This window comes from Syzygium oleosum, unplaced genomic scaffold (genome assembly GCF_021117445.2).
Source record: "Syzygium oleosum isolate NSW1041296 unplaced genomic scaffold, Sole_v2.1 Sole_v2.04, whole genome shotgun sequence".
NCBI classification, from domain to species: Eukaryota; Viridiplantae; Streptophyta; class Magnoliopsida; order Myrtales; family Myrtaceae; genus Syzygium; species Syzygium oleosum.
Genome location: NW_026607488.1, coordinates 6,130,807 through 6,151,164, shown reverse-complemented (window position 1 = coordinate 6,151,164; position 20,358 = coordinate 6,130,807). Strand labels below are relative to the sequence as shown.

Below are 20,358 nucleotides of genomic sequence, written 5' to 3'. Positions count from 1 at the left end.
AGAATGAATTTGAAAAAACGTGCGCACGAGGTATGATAGTGTGTGTGCGCACGTGCAAACGCGATGTGTACATATGCATGCAGTGTATGGTTTATTAGAGGGGAAATTACCCAAAAAAAATCATAAACCTATTGTATTTGTGCTAATTTAATCCTAAAATTTTCAATTGTGCCAATTCAATTCTAACCTTTTGACGATTTGTCAATTCAATCATTCCAGCCAATTTTGATATGAAAACAATGGCGTGGCGGTCCAGTCAGCGCCAACCGTCCTATGTGGCGTGGCCAACGCTGACGTTGATAATTTTTTTTTTATAAATTTTTGTTTTCATTTCATTTCTTTTTTTGTTTACCCTTTTCTCCGGTGGCCGGTCTCAAGCGATGGCTAGCGAGGGTCTGAGCAAGGGCTTGCAGACCCTCATCGACAACAATAAAGAAAAAAAAAAGAAATGAAAATAAATTATTCAAGTTTTTTAAAAAATTAAAAAAAATTCTCTATATCAGTGCCGGCGGTGTCACGTTGGACAACTGGGGCGTCCGCGTCAAAGATTTCCGGCTAAATTTGGCCAGAAAGATTTGTATTGATAAATTGTCAAAATGTTTATGACTCAATTTTCAAAATTAAAAAATTTATGACTGAATTGATACAAATACAATAGATTTAAGATTTTTTTGGTAATTTTCCTGTTCATTAGAATATTGGGTACTTTTCTTGAGTACCAACTAAGAGACACCCCATCTTGTGGGGGACGGCTACGACCCTAATTTGACTATTAATTTAGGAAGGATACAATTGGAAGTTGACAGAGACTTGAAGACAAGAGATTGGGAAAAGATTAATTGTCAATTGGGAGTCCAAATCAAGGGTCTTTAGTTTAATTAAGGATCAACCTTTTTGCCAGAAACTCAATTGAAAAGCATCAGCTTGGAGAGTTAACAAAGTGCAAGAAATGCATGACAAACATAGGTTAGGTAGGAATTAAATGTGAGGAACCGACCCATTGAGCAACTATCGGCTAAATCAAGTAATTAACGATATTTAATTAGCAAGCATATTATAAGAAGCTAATGCAATTAACGACTCCCATTAGGGCACCTAAACCAAGAAGCTAGAGCACCTTCTAACTTTTTTCCCTTGAAAAAGAAGGTGAGTTGGGTCATGTTCTGATTTATAAGAAGTTAATACATTGATAGCTTGTACAAGCTTCTTCCTTCAAAATAAGAATGTCAGTGTCATCAAACTTCACCTGTAAAATCAGGGTTCAACAGATCTCACAGCGCTCGTGGCTGCTGCATTTCCAACCATCTGTAGCACATTTTGCATATCTGTAGACTTATTCAAAGGTTCATTCCAATGTCCTCAATTTCCTAAATTCATCATAATTGATAAATTCACAGTGCAAACAATTTGAAGTATCAGATGGATACCCCCTTACAATTGGCAGACTGGACTTGCAACTGAGAAATCCTGCGCGAAGGCCCGACCATGGATTTTGAGCAGCTAATCACTGCTTTCAGACATGGTCCGCGATGTACTTGGAAAGAGAGTTGATGGGCTTGGCCGAGTCAAGGTTCCTACCATTTTGCTTCCGAATCTTTATCCGAGCAGGGAAGTCAGGGGCAATCCAAGCAAAGCTTAACATCAAGGCGCTCGTACCTCCGTCATCGTGCTCATGCAAGTCCACCCACTTCTTCACCCATTTTGGATGGTAGGTGACCTGGTACCAAGCCGATGCCTTTTGCTCATACATCAAATTCCTCTCTTCATCGCTCAACAACTCAGAATCCGAATCCAACGTCTCGAATATCTCTCGGAATCCTTTCCTTAATGCAGCGTAAGAGTGCTCGAGTCTCTCCTTCAGCTCCCCTTGCTTGCGGCTTGCATTCTTTGGCATGGACCAAACATGACCGGTCACCAACTCTTCTTCATTGTTCACTTTGTACTGTCCCAGGAGCCCGCTCAGCTGCCCGTCATAGGTGCACTTATTGTCCCACGCTCTGGAAATGAAATCTGCAGCACCCTGGACCTCAAGACTTGTATCATAGGGAACATCCTCAGGGACGCAACTCAGTTCAGAGGAATTCGTATCTTCATCATAAGCATCTTTAATCTGATGGTAGAGTCCGCCTGAGATTTTAGTTGATTTGTAGGTTTGGTATTCCTCTTTTTCCATGAAGTCCGGGTACTGTTCTGGTTTCAGACGGCGAGGAATAGTGACAAGCGATCCAGTCTTGGGAAAATCAACAGCAGCGGCGGCCAACTCAGCCAATAGGATGCGGTTCTCATCCAGAGCCCCACGTTATCCACGGTCAGCAAGAGCCACGTGTGCATTGCAGATTGCCTCCAGGTTCTCATGCGGAACGTGCTTAATAAAGAAGTCGATCATATCCTGCAAAATTGAGCCGCATCATGAGAAAGTGGGAGTCTATTGCAGCAAACTTACAGATCAGGCCCATCAAGTGCTTATGAAGAACTTAAAATGTCTCTCAATACATATCTGAATGCATAGTGGCACAAGATGCTAATGCTCTATCTTGAATTAACTATACTGAGTGCAGGTCGCAGTCCCTCTATAGTGTCCCAAGAAAATTAATTGGGAGACTGGTTTTCAAGATACTTTTGCTACTCCTCAGATCAAATCAACCCAAACTTCCAAATTACAAGCATCTTCCAAAAATGAACCACAACGGGGCAAAATATGTTGGAAATATTGTTAGTTAACATGAAAAAATAAGAAGAACTGAAAATCTATTGAAAAAACATGAGAAAATAATATCAAAATGTCTGAGGCATGCAATCACTGTCCTTAAGGATAATTCCGCCTCTCGGAGTACGAAACTCGGTGCGTAAGGCTCTGGCGACTATCCTCCCAAGATACAACAGACCTTCTTCTATACTCTGCACTGAATATTAGAAGGAACAAGAATAACGTTATGTGTATATCCCAGCAAAGAAAGAAAAGATAGATAAAAGAAAGAACAAACAATATTCTTGTTTATATGTATATATAACACTTTCCAATTATGCTCAAAGTAATAATTCATATATACAAGAAAAAGAGCCGTTAAGAACAGTTATAAAATAGTTGGTAATTAAAAAAGTGACCGTTATATGGCCATTATAAATTAATGGAGGCTTTATGAAGAATTAAATCAAACGTTACAAAACTGTTAGAAATCCATTATATGACCGTTGCAAAACCGTTACAAAATGATGGCTTTATGGCGGTCATAAATTCTAACCAATATTTCAAAACTGCTGAAATATCTAACAATCCCTCATATATTTTAAAAGGTTTTGAAATGAAAAAATAAAATAATGCTGGGTTATTGGAGCGTAATGCATCAGAATTGGTGCTTGTTAGGCTATGAACCAGCCCTAGAAAGAATGAAATATAATTCACGAAATCATTGGTGAAGTTTGAAAACTTCTATGAACCAATAATTCCTTTTGTGAATTATGATTTTCACCAATCACATTACACTTCTCACAAAATTTGTTGTTCAACGCGGTTTTGCGCTAATAGGCCATGCGTGTGCTTGGTTTATTCATAAGTGCTTCGGAGATTATCGCCAATATTTCTCATAGGAGCGGCCCCAATCCACACTTATATAGGTGATTCCATCAAGTGTATTATGCAGTTTAATACACCACCAATAATGGCTATAGAATTTCATTAAGAGCTCACCTCACCCTCTTTTTCCTTATAGTCTTGCACTATTCTCACATTAAGTGGGACAAAAAAAAAATTAATAGTGCATCATAGATCAACAAGTGACTTACTATTACCCATATGAACCTAATTCATGGGATTGCCAATCACATAGGTTTGGTTACCATCACTGTTGATTTTCTTCAACTGGCTTGTCCCATTCCCATTGGTGTATAGTCAGAGGATCGGCCAAAATCACTTCTGACTTAACATAATCGATGGACATAATTCCATCTTTAATGAGTTATAGTACCACATTATGTTTCAACCGGATGTGTCTCTTTTTACCATTGAAAGTTTCATTCTTTGCAATGGATATTGCCTCTTGGCAATCGCAATGTCTAGACATAAAAGGTGTTGTTTCATTTCCAAAGGAAATCTGCTAAGAAGTTTTTCAACTACTCAGCCTCATTTTAAAATATGAGTTTTGAGAAGAATTTTCTCTTTCCCAAGAACTTGAGCAGTTCTCAAATCACCAAGATAAATATTTTCTTATCCTTCCTCTACTAAAGTGTAGGAGGATAAAGCATTATGTTCTCAACATATATGCCCTGGTAACACTTGAGTTTACCATCAATTCTTTCACATTAGCCACAATATTGGCTTGGGAATGACTGCATTAGTTACATCATCAGAACATCTGCTTCAACCAAGTTGACTTTTAATTTAGCAGGATTGTCATTTCCCCCACAATTTTCGTTTGACTGATGCCAATCTGGAGCATCTCCACCAAAGTTGAATACATATCCTATAGTGGATTTTGTCTCGTCTAAATCTGAAATCTAGTTAACATCACCGTATGCTTCTAATACAGTGGGAAATCCACTATATAAAATGCCTTAATTATATCACAACAAGGCATCCCAGAGAGTGGGAAACAAATAGTCTTTAGCCATATATCTATTCACACTTAACTTGGTGGCAAAAGAAATAAGCACTACCAGAATCATATCAAGATCAATAGCACTAATTAGTTCTTCTTAGAATACCTGTATCCCTATCTATCTTTCCAAAGTTTCCATAGAAATAAGAATTTCAAGATATATTTTCTGTGCTATTATTTGAAGTAGATGACCAAACTAAAATCAGCATTATGCACATGGACCAAATGAAATAAAATGACTCCTGCATTTATATGACTCGGTTCTCTCATTTTAGTTCAACATGGAAGTGGGACGCAAAACAGAGTAATCCCGCAGTAATCATATAATTCAGCACCGCTAGAGAACCAAACCATGTAACATAAAGCATGGGAGTAAATTAAAGTGTCACCAATATATGCGTGGAATCAACTATAGGCATTGAATACCCATGAAATTTATAAAACTAGTCAGACATGTGACAAGGCAAGAGTGAGATAAATCGGATCTAGCAATGATCGAGTGTACTAACAAAAATCAGAAATAAGCTTTTGTAAAAATGGAAACACAATGGATTTCAAAGGAATTTTCAGTGCGTCAACCTATTGCCAAAATCGTAGTTGATGGACAGACCAAGACACGACGATGAATAACAATAAGTTCAAACCAAATAATAAAATCACGGCAATACGAATTACGTTGAACCACCCAGTGGCTGGGAACTGAGAAGATGCCTTTTTTTGGAAGCCACATGAACACTTCATATGCAAACGAAATCAGCACTTCCTTCAGCAAGCACATTGATTCAGCCTACTCTGTACTAAATAACTGATGTACCTTTCCTTGGCCCATATAATACGTAATCTATGGAGAACAGCCACAGATATAGAACAAACCAGACTTATTGCACAGCCACATAAGAGCATCCACTCAATTGAACAATGGAATGCACAGAAGCTTTACCGGCGAACAAGTTATACACGCCTTATCAAAAGAAAACCACATATGCCATTTATTTCCTCATTGATCGTCTTCGACCACCACGAGATCCACACCACCACTCACCTGCCACCATCCATACACGAGACAGAGAGTATCCAGAATACAGAAGCAAAAAGGTTAAAAAAAAATGACAGTGTGTAATAGAAACGAATCTATAAACAACAACTTGATTTATCTATTCTATTACTAGCAACCCATGAACTGTGACACATTGTTTCCATATCATGAATTGAAAGCATGACAGAATTCTACAAGCCAAGTTCTAATTAAATTGATGTGCCAATAGCTTTCGGATCAAGCATGAATAGAAAAGGTGAACACTTCAAATGACACTGATCTGATCATGTGAAGTTTAACATCGAATGATATGACTATTGAACTCACTTTCTCTAACAGACATGCATTCTGTCCATGGAACACTTCCACACGAAAACATAATATGAAGAGCACTTCCTTTAAGAGAAAGCAACACTAGCATAAGCGTGCTCACTAGGCATACATGCCACAGATTCGGACATATCCATTAAAGCCTATAACTCTACACGTAGTCAACACGCCATCATTGACATCGGAGTAGATCTCGGAAATACAAACATAGGTATCTAACCCCCAAGGGACAATTTTACTTGATACTCAAATAACCTTTACCGAAATGACAAAAAGCTCTTTTGTGCTGATGCTCGGTAATGTCCTACGACAAAACCGCCCACGAATATGTCCTTCACCATCTTCGAGTCCTTGGTCAATTCCAAAAGCGGTGGTAGTAGCGGAAGTTCCAGGTTGAGAATCCGTAAGGCATTATCCTTAAGATTGTTGGAAATATTGTTAGATAACATGAAAAAATAAGAAGAATTGAAAACCTATTGAAAAAACATGAGAAAATAATATCAAAATGTTTGAAGTGTGCAAGCGCTGTCCTTAAGGATAACTCTGTCCCTCGGAGTACGAAACTCGGTGCGTAAGGTTCTAGCGGCTATCCTCCCAAGATACAACAGACCTTTTTTTATACTCCACACTGAATATTAGAAGGAACAGAAGCAACGTTATGTGTATATCCCAGCAAAAAAAGGAAAGATAGATAAAAGAAAGAACAAGCAATATTCTTGTTTTTATATGTATATATAACACTTTCCAATTATGCTCAAAGTAATAATTTATAGATACAAGAAAAAGAACCATTAAGAACATTATAAAACAGTTGGTAATTAAAAAAGTGACCGTTATATGGCCGTTATAAATTAATGGAGGCTTTATGAAGAATTAAATCAAACGTTACAAAACCGTTAGAAAGCCATTATTCGACCGTTGCAAAATCGTTACAAAATGATGGCTTTATGGTGGTCATAAATTTTAACAAATATTTCAAAACTAATCTACCGGGCACTATCAAACTAGGTCAGATAAGGTGGCAGAAAGAAAATGACCATAGTAAGCGAAAAGTGTTCACGCACACAGACTCGTGCTTTATTTTATCTATCCTTATGAAGGACATCTGCAACATGTCTGTTAAGATCCATTGTTCCGCTAATTATAAGAACAAGAAAAAAAAAAATAAACGCGAAAGATGCATTGCGAGTGTCACACAATGTTACTTTAAGCATAATGAAATAATTGTCACTGGTTGGAGTACAAGTCAAATGCCAAGGCACATCATTCCTAAATTGGAGTTGTTCCTTTTCGACCTAGTCTAAATGCTCGTCAAATACCCCAGCTAAACGACAATTACCTTCAGTGTAACATTACGGGGCAGCTTTTTCTCTCCTGCAGGATCATACTGCATGAAAGTCCAGCTCTTCTTACTTGGTGGAATGAGATTTTCTTCCCACGTGACAAAGTGGAGGTCCCCATCAAAGTCACTTCCTGAAGTTCCATTTGTGTGAGGTCTCTCCCCATTTTGAGGAAAAACAAGACAATCATACAAATGGTGTAACTCTGGAGCATCAACTGCTTCCAGAATCCTTATATCAGCAGGGTGTAGACATAGACTTTTTGCTACTACAACGCACCCCTTAATCACTTGTCGGTTTTTTCTAGTCTCAGAGAATCTGCAGCCGTGTTTTATGAAATAGTTCTCCAGGGTTGGACTAGACACTTGGATAAAGCACTGACCTCCTTCAAGAACTCCTAGCTCATCCAAACACCCCATTGGCCACCTCCCAGAGGGAACAAATATCCTAGCCTTTTCTCTAAGGCCCCGCAGTTGTGCTGCTCGTACGCATGTGAGCATGCCCTTTAAATTAGGTTCTGACTGGGGCCTAAAACCAGCACTCAACATTATTGCAGCAATGTTTCCCTGCTCGGCACTGGAGGATGTAAGGACATCTAATGCCACATCTGAGTCAACAAGCATCAGGTTTAATTTGAAAACCAGTTTTTCCTGCATGTCCCAGAATACCTCATCTGGAACCTTTAATGCTGAAAGCAATGTCACAATCTGCCTATTTAAAAAGCCTGACTTAAACCTGGTTCGGGAACATATTTCCAGGGTAGTGTGGTTTGACCGGAATTTGTTCATACTAGACCTCAAAGAAAGTCGAATCCCATCACCTTTGCTTGGCCAGCAAGCTACCACAGACTTGTAACCGGCATAATGAATTTGATATGCAGAATGTGTGTCCAGTTCCAGTTTCAGCTTCTCTGCTACTTCCCTGGCAAGGTCAGGTGTTATAGTGCCAAATCCATCGGAGAAGCAATAGCCATTCCTCTCAATATCTGGAAGATCATGATATACTTCCTCTTGTGGAACTTCTGCAGTCGCATATGTGGAAGAGAAGCACCACCCCATCCGAGCAGCCAATTTTGCAGTGTTCCTGTTTTTGAACTTTCCCATCCATGCCCTGATCTTTTTCACATCAAATTTTGTCCTCAGAGAAAAACCACGCGGACCAGTCCCTAAGTTGGTTTGATGAGAAAGCCAGAAATGAGTATCTCCGGCCCCAAAGACAAAACCCATTTGTCATTATTGTCCTCACCCTTTTAAAAATCTTGGTCTTCTGGGTAAAGGAGACTGACTTGAGGACATTAGCATTCATCGTCTGCAGGCCTTCATCCATAAAGGTCACCCTCAAGAACCTGTCAGCAACATTCTTGTATTCCCGGAGCACTCTGTTGGATAGCTCCACTTCAGGTCGAAGACAATGCGTTTTAGTTGGAGTTACGATGAACCGCCTTATCTCAACAATGTTGTTCCACTCTTTCTGGTTTTTAAGAAGTTTGGGATTATTCAACAGCCATTCTTGAAGAATTTTGACGCAGCGTTCCGCGAATAATTCAAGCAAAACCTTGCTTAGAGAGAAAAATCTCGAAATTTAATAATGATGATAAGAATGTTCTGTTTTCAAAACAACCCTAAACACCCTTTTATAGGGGTTAAACCTAATTACAATAGGAAACCTAATCATAATAGGAAAATTACCTAATCTAAATTGGAAACCTAATCATAATAGGAAAGTTACCTAATCTGAATTGGAAACCTAATCATAATAGGAAAGTTACCTAATCTAAATTGGAAAGTGTAAAACATCAAAATTAGAAAACTGCATTTTTAAATTAACTCATAAAAAATATCCGATGTCGTCGATCGGGTCCACCGGTTCTAGTCACATCACTGTTTCGCCTTCCGTTTGGACTTCTGCCTGTCCAATCGGTCCAGAAACGCACCACTAATAGATTCCGCATCATTCTCCTCCACTTGAAAAGAACTCGTCCTCGAGTTAAAATCAGGATCTGGATATAACGGTTCCGTGGACTCATGAAACGGTGACAAATCAGCAACATTAAAAGTGTTGGATATGCCCATGCTATGTGGAAGGTCTATAACATAAGCATTATCGTTGATTTTCTTGCTGATAGCGTAAGGTCCATACTTCTTTGGCTGTAATTTACTGTAAGATCCAGCTGGTAATCGCTCTTTACGAAGAAAAATCATGACTTGATCACTTAACGCAAACACCTGCTTCCATCGGTGCTTATCTGCTGCAGCTTTATACTTCTGATTAGCTTCCTCCAGCTTCTGTTTGACTTCACGATGCACCTCCACAATCTGTTTAGCCATATGATCTGCTGTTACACTTTTATCTGCTTGCTTAGGCAACTGTACCAAATCCAGAGTATGCTGAGGCGCCTTTGTATAAACAACAGAAAAAGGCGACCTGCCAATAAAACTATGAACTGCATAATTATAAGCAAACTTTGCTTGTGATAAAGCAACATCCCATTGCTTCGGCTTATCTCCACAAATGCTTCGAATCAAGTTTCCCAGAGTTCTATTAACCACCTCTGTTTGCCCATCAGTCTGCGGGTGAGCTGTGCTACTGAAATTCAAAGATGAATCAAACAGTTTCCATAAAGTCCGCCAAAAATGCCCTAGAAATTTACTATTCCTATCTGAGGTAATAGACTTGGGCACACCATGCAAACGAACTACTTCCTTAAAGAATAAACTGGCCACACTTACTGCATCAGAAGTTTTCCTACAAGGAATGAAGTGCGCCATCTTGGAAAATCTGTCAACCACAACGAAAACAGAATCCACGCCTCTTTGTGTCCGTGGTAAACCAAGCACAAAATCCATGGACAGATCTTTCCATATATTGTTAGGAACAGGTAAAGGCATATACAGACCTGTATTCTTAGATTGACCCTTAGCAGTCTGGCAAACATAACACTTTTGTACGTACCTACTGACATCTCTACGCAACTGGGGCCAGTAAAATCGCTCCCGGACTGCAGCAATAGTTTTATCACGACCTAGATGTGCAGCTAATCCACCATCATGTAAATCGCGAATTACCTTCTCTCGTAATGATGTTCGAGAAAGGCAAAGCTGGTTGCTACGCATCAAATAGCCATCCTACACATAAAATTCTTGTACAGGTTGACCAGCAGCACATGACTCTCAAATTTTTCCAAAGTCATCATCATCTGTATAACAGTCTTTCAACTGCTCAAACCCCAAGATGTCTTGGCTTAATGTAATCAACAAGCCAGCTCTCCTACTCAATGCATCTGCTACGACATTATGCACACCTGACTTGTGCTGTAATCTGAAATGAAATTTTTGCAAGAATTGACACCATCGCGCATGCATATCTTTGCTAATCCTCTTCTGACTATTCAGATACTTCAAAGCTTCATGATCAGAATAAAGGACGAATTCTTTCCCAATCAGATAATGCTCCCAGGTCTTCAAAGCCCTTACGACGTAATAGAATTCTTTATCATAAGTGCTCCACTTCGCCTTGCGTCACCGAGCTTCTCACTAAAATAGCAAACCGGTCTGCGCTCTTGAGATAAAACAGCTCCTATACCCACTCCACTAGCATCACAATCCACTTCAAACAGGTTTATCAAAATCGGTAAAGCAAGAACAGTGCGACATAACTTCTCCTTCAAAATAGCAAAACTATTCTCGCCTTCCTCTCCCCAAAGAAATTTGCATTTCTTCATACATTCAGTAATTGGGGTTGCGATAGTACTGAAATTCTTAATAAATCGCCGATAGAAAGTAGCTAACCCATGAAAACTCCTAACGTCAGAAACTGTTTTAGGAGTCGGCCACTCTCTGATTGCTCTTACCTTCGCCTCATCTACCTCTATTCCTTTAGCAGTAATAATAAACCCCAAGAATAACAGCTTATTAGTTAAAAAACTGCACTTCTTAAGATTAATATACAGCTTATTAATCTGTAAGGCTGTCAACACCTCCCTTAAATGCATCAGATGATCCTCCTCGGTCTTACTATAAATCAGGATATCATCAAAATAAACTACAACAAATTTGCTAATAAAAGATTTCAGAACCTGATTCATAAGTCTCATGAAAGTGCTTGGAGCATTGGAAAGTCCGAAAGGCATCACCAACCATTCGTACAACCCCTCCTTTATTTTGAAAGCTGTCTTCCACTTATCTCCGGGCCGAATCCGAATCTGATGGTATCCATTCTTCAAATCCAGCTTCGAAAACCACTTAGCACTGTGCAACCTATCCAGCATGTCATCCAATCTTGAAATTGGAAACTCGTAACCCACGGTTATTTTATTAATAGCCCTGCTATCTACACACATCCACCAACTCCCATCTTTCTTAGGAGTCAACAAGGCCGGAACAGCACATGGGCTCATGCTATTCTGAATGTGTCCCTTTCGCAACAACTCCTCCACTTTCTCTTTTAGAATCTCGCTCTCTTTTGGACTCATCCTGTAGTGTGGTAAATTTGGCAGACTAGCACCAGAAATTAAGTCTATATGGTGCTGAATATCATGCATAGGCGGCAACCCATTTGGAATCTCTTCAGCCATCAGTTCGCTAAATTCCTTCAATAAAGGTTTAACTGATTCGGGCTGCTCCTCCACTTGTAATTCAGCCTCAGTCTCAATTGCTTGTTTCACGACCAGCACGTGAATCTGTCGGGTCTCCTCAACCTCAGCTTCAAATTTCCTCGTAAGGGTAAGGAAATTATTTTCAGTAGCTTGTTTTCCTTTGTTCTTTAGTGGCAGCAACGTATACTTCACTCCATCCTTCACGAGGTTATACTGATTGCTTCTTCCCGAATGCTGAGCATCTACGTCAAATTGCCACGGTCTCCCAAATAACATATGACATACATCCATGTCTACTACATCACAATACAGCTCATCATGATATTTACCGATGGAGAATGGAATTTTGCATCGTTCAGTCACATAAATGCTTTCCGCTCCAGATTTAATCCATCCTAACGTATAGGGATTAGGATGCTTCTCCACGGGTATCCCCAGCTTCTTCACTGCCTCCTTCCCAATGATATTCTCCATACTTCCACTATCAATAACCATAGCAAAGATCTTTCCCAAAATGGTGCACCTGGTTCGGAATAACTGATGGCGCTGCGAATCATCTTCTTGTTTTGGGGCCAACATCATGCTATGCACCACACAGTTTACTTGCTCTTCTTCTTCATCTTCAAAATCATCGTCCTCACCATCCGGCGCACAGCAATATCCATCTTCCTCCTCTTCTCTCGCTGCTACGTTTACGGTCTTTCTCTGAGGGCATTCATTAGAACGGTGCCCAGGCTGATTACACCTGTAACACTTTATCGCGGCTGGTTTAGTATAAGGGTTAGGGTTCGCAGTTTTCTGTGCTTGCGTTCCCTTATCCCTCGGCTCGTTCATAGGGCGCTTTTCTACTGCCTTATCTTCCTGATTTCGCCATGCGTTAAAGCGATTATTGAAACTGCTCTTTTCTACCGAACTGCTCGAGCTGCTACCTCGATAATTTTCGTAGCCTCTTCTTCCCCTATCTTGCTGCATCAATTCTGCCTTCATCGCCATATTCTTGGCTTCAGTTAAATTTCGCAGAAACTGCACTCCAATTTTATCTCGAATGAAGGGTTTCAAACCATCAAGATATCTGGCCACCTGCTGTCCCTCCGTCTCTGATAAATTATTCCGCTCCGCCAATCTCATAAATTCGGCCGTATACTCATGCACAGTCCGATTGCCCTGCTGGGCAACGTTGGTATTGCTGGAACATAATCTGCTCATAGTCGGGTGGAAGGAATTCTTGCTTCAGCAGCCTCCTCATCCTAGTCCAAGTTCGAACTCTCTCTTTCCCTTCTCGTTCTCTCCTATTCTGTAATCTCTCCCACCATGCAGACGTACCGCCCTTTAATCTACAAGCTACTAATCGCACCCTTTTCTCACCAGGGGTTTCCATATAGTCGAAAAATCTATCTATATCAGCAAGCCAATCCAGAAATTGTTCTATGCCCAGAATACCATTAAAATAAGAGATATCGACTTTCAATTTAAAGTCGTTACCTTCACGATCGTCATAGCGTCGTCTTCCATCTCTCCGATCATATCCTCTTTGAAATCCTCCATGATGACGTCTGCCGCCATAATTAGCACGTTCCTCATCAAAATTTTCAGTTTCTTCTTCTTCCGAACTCTCTGAAAACAGAGGGTTATTCTGCCTGCGGATAGGAACAGGCGTATCAACAGGATCACCGCGAGCAAGATCTGCACCCAGCCTTCTGTCGTTCCGCCGATTCCGGTTCACATCAACGCCGAGACCTTCGAATCGTTCTATTAACTCGTCAAATCGTTCTTTGAAACGACGAAGACTTTGATCGAATCGTTGATCCAAGCGTTCCATTAAACACTGCTCCAAACGTTGCAGCGCGTCGTCCCCAAGGGTTGGGGCTTCAGTCTCCTGAGCATCGTCACGAAGACCACCGCCAGTCGCCATAGGCTCTGATACCACCTGACGCAGCGTTCCGCGAATAATTCAAGCAAAACTTTGCTTAGAGAGAAAAATCTCGAAATTCAATATTGATGATAAGAATGTTCTGTCTTCAAAACAACCCTAAACACCCTTTTATAGGGGTTAAACCTAATTACAATAGGAAACCTAATTATAATATGAAAGTTACCTAATCTAAATTGGAAACCTAATCATAATAGGAAAGTTACCTAATCTGAATTGGAAACCTAATCATAATAGGAAAGTTACCTAATCTAAATTGGAAAGCGTAAAACATCAAATTTAGAAAACTGCTTTTTTAAATTAATTCATAAAAAATATCCGATGTCGTCGATCGGGTCCACCGGTTCTAGTCACATCACTGTTTTGCCTTCCGTTTGGACTTCTGCCTGTCCAATCGGTCCAGAAACGCACCACTAATAGATTCCGCATTAAATTTTCAGCCTCTTGCATGCATCGAAGACCGGGCGTTTGTAAGAGCAAATGTGCTTTAGTGCTGCTAAGTTCACCGCCTTTGGTTGGCTTTTCAGTAACCCAAAGAAACTCTCTGATAGCTGGTGTTGGCTGAACACGTTCTTGTGGATGACAGCTTTCAGTAAGAACATGACATTGAAACCTATCCCCTTGTGATGAGTAGAGGAAAAAGTGTCTAACATAGGCCTCCCAAAATTAGGCTCATCCTAGATCCTCAGGGACCATCTAGGGGATAATTCCTGCACTCTTTGTTCCCTCAGATAATCCATGGCCTTCTTCAATTTCAGTCCATGGCGTGGTGGAACTGACACTCTGCAGGTAGTGCACCGCCCAACAGCCCCACTAGCTGTGAAATCTGTAGTTCGAATCCAAGGATCTTCATCATCCAACAAGTCAGATGGAACTGATACTTCTATGTCGTCATCAGCAGTTCTATACTACACACGAGGAGGTGAAGCCAGCTGCAAGAGTACAACAATAGATGACATTTCCCTGTGCTGTCTGATCTCATTGATTTCGCCCGCCAAGAAATCCATCTTAAATTCACAATTTATCATAGCATAGGAGGATAGGCCTTTAAAAGAAAATGTTGTCTTCCTGGTGAAGCAGAACCTGCACATACTATCAAATGGATCAACAAAAAAATCAACCCCAGATGAGGGTCCTCTCCACCCTACCAGAAACTCTTCCAGAGTAATCAGGTTTCCTATCTCTAGGCGCGCATCAGGCAACTCAAAAGGAGTGGTAGTCCTCCTCCTTTGATTCTTTTGGAATGAACTCTCAGGTCCCAAGCTGACTTTCAAAGGTTTATTATTCAAAAAGAGCCCATCATGCAGTGAAAGCTCATAAGCTGAGGTTGCACCTTCAAAAGAAGCGAAGTGCACAAAATCATGCGGCTCCACCTTCTTATATTCATCCACTATCTGGATGGTGTCAAACCTCGTGACCTCAAAATCTGGGTAAGAATCTGGGGGTGTCCAGGAAGTTTTCAATCTACACCTCGTGATAAGGCCAACTGTATCTTCCAAATACTTCACAAGCTCTTTTGCCGTCACATTTTGATCAAATCCTCCAACAATAACTTGAGTCGCCACTGCATCCTTCCTAGCTCCTCTTGACTCCATTTTTTTTTCTGCAAACACGCTGTTCTTGACAGTAACTATGGATGTAGCTCCACTATCACCTGCAACAGTAACCAAATCCCAACCAAATCTCTTTCTCAACAATGTTATTGAATGAAAAAATCTCTCAAAAATTAAGATTAAAAACCCACACCTTGATCCAAGCTGATAGGAAAAATAGGTAAAAGAGTGACGTCTTTGCAGCAAAGTAATAAAAGATAAATGCGAAATATCCCTAGATGTAAGTCCCATAATATGTCTAATGTAGTGAGGATCTTTGCTCAAAAGACATATAAAGTATCATATCTAATAACACCAAACTGCATTTCGGTTAGGCATGAAAATTGTAACTACGTTTACCAGCTAGGGGGTTCACAGTATGGAACGAAGTAAAAAAGAATAGTAGCTTTCAGCAGTAAAAGCGATGCACAAAAATGGGAAACTAGAAGCTGTAAGCAAGGTCATAGTATAAGATAGATCCCCAACGTCCTATTGATGATTAATTCCTTTCTGCAACAACCTGATAGAACAACGAATTCCTATTTACACATCTTGCACTATCGAGTAATGCACAAACCGCATACGAGAAACAAACCCAAGAACATTTACATAAACAAGAAAGTGCGGAAAACATGCCCAGAATCACTTGAATTACTGATTGGAAGATACGTTACACAACGGAACTTACCTTTGTTTTCCACATATTAAATGCACTTATTGCAGCGTTACGAGAGAGAGAGAGCGAGCACTTGGCTTCATGAGTGAGAGCGTTTTTCTTCTTTGTTTTGTTATTGGAACACAGACACTTCTATTTTTCATTCTCCTTGGAAAAACACATTCTTTTTCCACTTAAGAAAATAACCCACGATAACTGCCTTATGGCGGTTATTTCTTTCTTGTAAATTGTGGGCCTTTTTGAATTACGGGCTGGATTAGCCCAACATGGGCGGCCCAATAACCATAAAACTCATCATCTCCCACTCGCCCATGATGGGCTAAAAATAACTCTCTTCTCTGCAATATTTATACTAGCAAATAATCTGTGCGACCAGCATACTTTGAGAGCTCGTTGCCATACATCTGTTAGGAATATATAGCAGCTCAAATTGGACATAATCATTAAGAGTAAATCTCGTATGCTGTACCATAGATCAATAAGTTACATTTATATCCTTCTTGATCTCTTTAAGTGTGTATATATATTGTATTCACAATTACCATTAAACATAAATAATCATAATTGGTCGACCTGTGAATATAAAATAGAATGTGACATAAATAACAAATTGATCTTCCTCTTCCCTTAAAACTCTCAATTTCAGTTCAATTTGCTTTTCTAGAAATGTCCCATTAGATCGAATCAATGCATGATCATTGGCAATATTATATGATAGCAAACATTGAATAGAAATAATTGAGAATAAGTAAGAATCGTGAGGGCACTTGATTGAGGAACTGTTATCCTCAAGGATCTCACACGGCATAAAAGTAGAGATCAAAACTTTTGCCAATTCTTATTGATCGTTTCATGCATACGTAGTATGAAATACTATTACGGTATTAACTCCTTTCCCATTGGGCACATGTCTTTGTATTTAAATACCGTATAGACGATAGTTCAGACATTCGCAATGTCTAACTTGAGTTCACAAATCTACTATCTTTAAAGAATCCATCAGAACTCACATCTGGCTTCAAAGACAGATAAAGTAAAATATGTAGGTTATTTTACTTTTGGACATAATAAATATTATGACTTCATCTTAGCACTCTGTTAAGGCGACTCTATATTTTAAGCTTAAGCCCTCAATTATCACCTAGATAAAGCTTAAAATTGTCTCATCCCTATTTATCACACAGTAAATAGAGGCGATTATTCGTGTGAGTGGGCTAATCTTTCATCTGTTCGACATACTTTCTTAATGTAATGCACTAAGCATATGCATAAATGCCAAATAAACTCAGGCATTAATAATGATAGAAAAATATCATTGAACATGAACTTCTAGGGAAATACAAATGTCTAGTACATTAACCTCTACGCAGTCCCAGAAATTTTACGTGACCAAGGAAAACATCATTAGAAATTGGCTTCGTCATAGGATCAGCTATCATTCTTCGCGTTGGTATGTACTGAACGTTCACATCTTTTCGTGTAACCATATCCTTTACAAAGTTATACTTAGTATCTATATGTTTGATCTTGCAATGAAATTTGGGATCCTTGGTGTAAGCTATCGTTGCTTGGCTATCACAATTAACCAACAATGAGTTTGCAGCATTCTTAGTAATACCTAAGTGATATTGTTGCTGATAGTGCCACAAATTTGGCTTCCATCGTGGATAAGGCTATATATGTTTGTTTCTTACTACTTCGAGATATAGTGCTATTATTCAGTAAGAACACGAATCCAGAAGTAGATTTTCTTTCATCTAAATCTCCTCCCCAGTCAATATTTGAATAGCCTTCAAGCCGTAAATCCCTTCCTTGATAACTTAACGAATAATCAGCAGTACCCTTTAAATACCTCAAGATTCTTTTGATAGTTGTCCAATGTGCTTGACCTGGATTGGATTGGTATCTACTTACCATTCCATCTGCAAAACATATATCAGGTCTTGTACACATCATAACGTACATTAAGCTTCCAATAGCACTAACATAAGAAACACATTTCATTTGTTCCTATTCTTGTGGAGTCTTAGGAAATAGTCTATGGCTCAATCCTTCACCTTTTGCAATAAGAGTATCTATGGGTTTGCAATCTTGAATACGAAATTGTTCAAGAATTTTGTTTATAGACGTTTCTTGCGAAAGAGACAATGATCTCTTTGAATGATTCCTTGAAATCTTAACTTCAAGAATATATGCAGCTTCATCCATATCTTTCATTTCCAAATTGGAAGATAACCAATTCTTAATAGTATTAACAAACTCCATATTGCTTACAGCAATCAGTATATCATCTACATATAATGATAAGATCACAAATTGATCTTTGGATCTTTTGATTATACTCAATAATCTTCATCAATCATTGAAAAATCATATGCCATTATGGCATTATGAAAACGTATATACCATTGCCTCAAAGACTGCTTAAGGCCACATATCGATTTTAAAAGTCGATATGCCTTTTGGTCTTGGTCTTTTGTAATAAAACCAACGGGTTGTTCCATATAAATTTATTCTTCTAATTCTCCATTGAGAAAATCAGTCTTTACATCCATTTGATGTAATTCAAGATTCATACTTGCTACTATTGCCAGAATAAGACGAGTAAAGGTAAATCTCACCACAGGAGAAAAGGTTTCTTCGTAATCAATTCCTTTATTTTGATTATACCCTTTTGCCACAGGGCGAGCTTTATACCTTTCAATTGAGCGATCAACCTTACGCTTAATTTTGAGAACCCACTTGTTCCTAATGGCTTTGCGTCCTCTTAGAAGATCAACTAATTCCCAAACTCGGTTGGATTTCATTGACTCCATTTCTTCTTCCATTGCTTGCATCCATTTTTTCTTATTAGGGCATGTTAGAGCCTTATTTGCATTCCTCGGCTCATCTTCTTCTTGCGGAGCGACCATGAAAGCTTCCCATTCAATGTCAAAATGTCGACGGGGAATGCTTTTGCGACTTGTTCGTCGTATGTGAGATTGTACACTTGGCACATCATCGTGCTCTATTTCGCTCCTACTCGGATTAGATAATGGTGACATCGTCTCATTAGGTGGTTGCAATTGAGACTGGTTCGCATTTAATCCCCCTTTTCTTACAATGCTCCCACTAGGATGAGAGGATGGTATATTTCCCATAATTTCATTATCACAATCCAAGGTTTCAAATAGGGAATAGTCTTCACTTATTTCGCTATTTTTAGGAAAATCATTCTCTAAGAATGTGACATCTCGTGATTCGAATTCAGTTATACTTTCACTTTCTTGCTCATCTATAAATACATACCCTTTCGAGTATTCTGAGTATCTTATGGAAATACTCTTTTTGCCTCTAGGACCCAATTTTCCATATTTGTGGAAGGGTTTGTGAGTATAGGTAGCACATCCCTAAGATTTAAGAAAACTTAAATCAGGCTTTCTACCTGTCCATAACTCATATGGAGTAGAAGTAATTGATTTAGAAAACACACGGTTAACTATATAGACAGTAGTTAACAAAGCATCACCCCAAAAAGTGATTGGTAAGGGAGCTTGTGCCATCATAGACCTAACCATTTCTAGTAGAGTTCTGTTTCTCCTTTCTGCAACGCCATTTTGTTGAGCAGCGTATGAAATAGACAAATGTCTTTCTATTCCTTTTTCATCACATAAATTTTTGAACTCATCAGATAAATATTTTCGACCTCGATCAGATCTTAATGCTTTTATTTTCTTATTTAATTGATTTTTTACCAAGCTCATAAATTTCTTAAAGCAACTTAATATCTCAGATTTATGAGAAATCAAATAGACATGTCCGAGTTGAGTGTAATCATCTACAAATGTGATGAAGTATACAACCCCATGCCTTGCTCTTACATTCATTGGACCATAGATGCCTGAATGGATTAATTTCAAAGGAAACTCAGCTCTTGTTTCTTTTCCAAATGGTTTTCGTGTTGTTTTTCTGCTAGGCAATACTCGCAAATAGGCAAATCAATTTTTTCAATATTGCCCAATAAGCCCTCTTTGGCTAATCTATTCATTCGTTGTTGGCTTATATGACCAAATCTAGCATGCCATACATTCACATCATTATCATAAGAGTTAGGAGATGTGAATAAGGAATAACAAACATTAACATTACTGTAGTTAACATCCAACACAATAAAACCATCCAGAACCATATAAACTTGTTCCTAAATACAAGTCAACACCATTGTTATGAAAGTTTAAAATAAAACCAACACAAACTAAATTACGATGAATTTCTAAAGCATATAA

At 39.0% G+C, this 20,358-nt stretch overlaps 1 pseudogene; it reads right to left on the bottom strand.

Moving 5' to 3' along the window:
* Positions 1-1,241: 1,241 nt before the first annotated feature.
* Positions 1,242-15,475, bottom strand: LOC115674257 (RNA-dependent RNA polymerase 6-like; annotated as a pseudogene).
* Between the last annotated feature and the right edge of the window lie 4,883 nt (positions 15,476-20,358).